Below are 2,500 nucleotides of genomic sequence, written 5' to 3' on the forward strand. Positions count from 1 at the left end.
CTGAGATGGCTGACATTTTGCTCCGCTCACGACGGTCGCCGCGGCACACAAGAACAGCCCAAAAACAGGCCAAAACAGCCCAAAAACGGGCCAAAACTGGCCATTTTTGGCTGCGCGAGCGAGCAGCGAGCGGCGGACAGCGAGCGAAGCGAGAGGCAGCACCGTCCCTGCTATACGAAAGCCCCATCCAGCCCTGTGCCACCCGGGGGGTTCCAGGGTGCTGAGATGGCTGACGTTTTGCTCCGCTCACGACGGTCGCCGCGGCACGCAAGAACAGGCCAAAAACTGGCCAAAACAGCCCAAAAACGGGCCAAAACTGGCCATTTTTTGCTGCGCGAGCGAGCGGAGAGCGGCGAACAGCGAGCGAAGCGCGAGGCAGCACCGTCCCTGCTATACGAAAGCCCCATCCAGCCCTGTGCCACCCGGGGGGTTCCAGGGTGCTGAGATGGCTGACATTTTGCTCCGCTCACGACGGTCACCGCGCCACACAAGAACAGCCCAAAAACAGGCCAAAACAGCCCAAAAACGGGCCAAAACTGGCCATTTTTGGCTGCGCGAGCGAGCGGCGAGCGGCGAACAGCGAGCGAAGCGAGAGGCAGCACCGTCCCTGCTATACGAAAGCCCCATCCAGCCCTGTGCCACCCGGGGGGTTCCAGGGTGCTGAGATGGCTGACGTTTTGCTCCGCTCACGACGGTCACCGCACCACGCAAGAACAGGCCAAAAACTGGCCAAAACAGCCCAAAAACGGGCCAAAACTGGCCATTTTTGGCTGCGCGAGCGAGCGGCGAGCGGCGAACAGCGAGCGAAGCGAGAGGCAGCACCGTCCCTGCTATACGAAAGCCCCATCCAGCCCTGTGCCACCCGGGGGGTTCCAGGGTGCTGAGATGGCTGACGTTTTGCTCCGCTCTCGACGGTCACCGCGCAATGCAAGAACAGGCCAAAAACTGGCCAAAACGGCCCAAAAACGGGCCAAAACTGGCCATTTTTGGCTGCGCGAGCGGCGAGCGGCGGACAGCGAGCGAAGCGAGAGGCAGCACCGTCCCTGCTATACGAAAGCCCCATCCAGCCCTGTGCCACCCGGGGGGTTCCAGGGTGCTGAGATGGCTGACGTTTTGCTCCGCTCTCGACGGTCACCGCGCAATGCAAGAACAGGCCAAAAACTGGCCAAAACGGCCCAAAAACGGGCCAAAACTGGCCATTTTTGGCTGCGCGAGCGAGCGGCGAGCGGCGGACAGCGAGCGAAGCGAGAGGCAGCACCGTCCCTGCTATACGAAAGCCCCATCCAGCCCTGTGCCACCCGGGGGGTTCCAGGGTGCTGAGATGGCTGACGTTTTGCTCCGCTCTCGACGGTCACCGCGCAATGCAAGAACAGGCCAAAAACTGGCCAAAACGGCCCAAAAACGGGCCAAAACTGGCCATTTTTGGCTGCACGAGCGAGCGGCGAGCGGCGGACAGCGAGCGAAGCGAGAGGCAGCACCGTCCCTGCTATACGAAAGCCCCATCCAGCCCTGTGCCACCCGGGGGGTTCCAGGGTGCTGAGATGGCTGACGTTTTGCTCCGCTCTCGACGGTCACCGCGCAATGCAAGAACAGGCCAAAAACTGGCCAAAACGGCCCAAAAACGGGCCAAAACTGGCCATTTTTGGCTGCACGAGCGAGCGGCGAGCGGCGGACAGCGAGCGAAGCGAGAGGCAGCACCGTCCCTGCTATACGAAAGCCCCATCCAGCCCTGTGCCACCCGGGGGGTTCCAGGGTGCTGAGATGGCTGACGTTTTGCTCCGCTCTCGACGGTCACCGCGCAATGCAAGAACAGGCCAAAAACTGGCCAAAACGGCCCAAAAACGGGCCAAAACTGGCCATTTTTGGCTGCACGAGCGAGCGGCGAGCGGCGGACAGCGAGCGAAGCGAGAGGCAGCACCGTCCCTGCTATACGAAAGCCCCATCCAGCCCTGTGCCACCCGGGGGGTTCCAGGGTGCTGAGATGGCTGACGTTTTGCTCCGCTCTCGACGGTCACCGCGCAATGCAAGAACAGGCCAAAAACTGGCCAAAACGGCCCAAAAACGGGCCAAAACTGGCCATTTTTGGCTGCACGAGCGAGCGGCGAGCGGCGGACAGCGAGCGAAGCGAGAGGCAGCACCGTCCCTGCTATACGAAAGCCCCATCCAGCCCTGTGCCACCCGGGGGGTTCCAGGGTGCTGAGATGGCTGACGTTTTGCTCCGCTCTCGACGGTCACCGCGCAATGCAAGAACAGGCCAAAAACTGGCCAAAACGGCCCAAAAACGGGCCAAAACTGGCCATTTTTGGCTGCGCGAGCGAGCGGCGAGCGGCGGACAGCGAGCGAAGCGAGAGGCAGCACCGTCCCTGCTATATACGAAAGCCCCATCCAGCCCTGTGCCACCCGGGGGGTTCCAGGGTGCTGAGATGGCTGACGTTTTGCTCCGCTCACGACGGTCACCGCACCACGCAAGAACGGACCATAAACAGGCCAAAACAGCCCA

Source organism: Musa acuminata, unplaced genomic scaffold (assembly GCF_036884655.1).
Source record: "Musa acuminata AAA Group cultivar baxijiao unplaced genomic scaffold, Cavendish_Baxijiao_AAA HiC_scaffold_210, whole genome shotgun sequence".
NCBI lineage: Eukaryota > Viridiplantae > Streptophyta > Magnoliopsida > Zingiberales > Musaceae > Musa > Musa acuminata.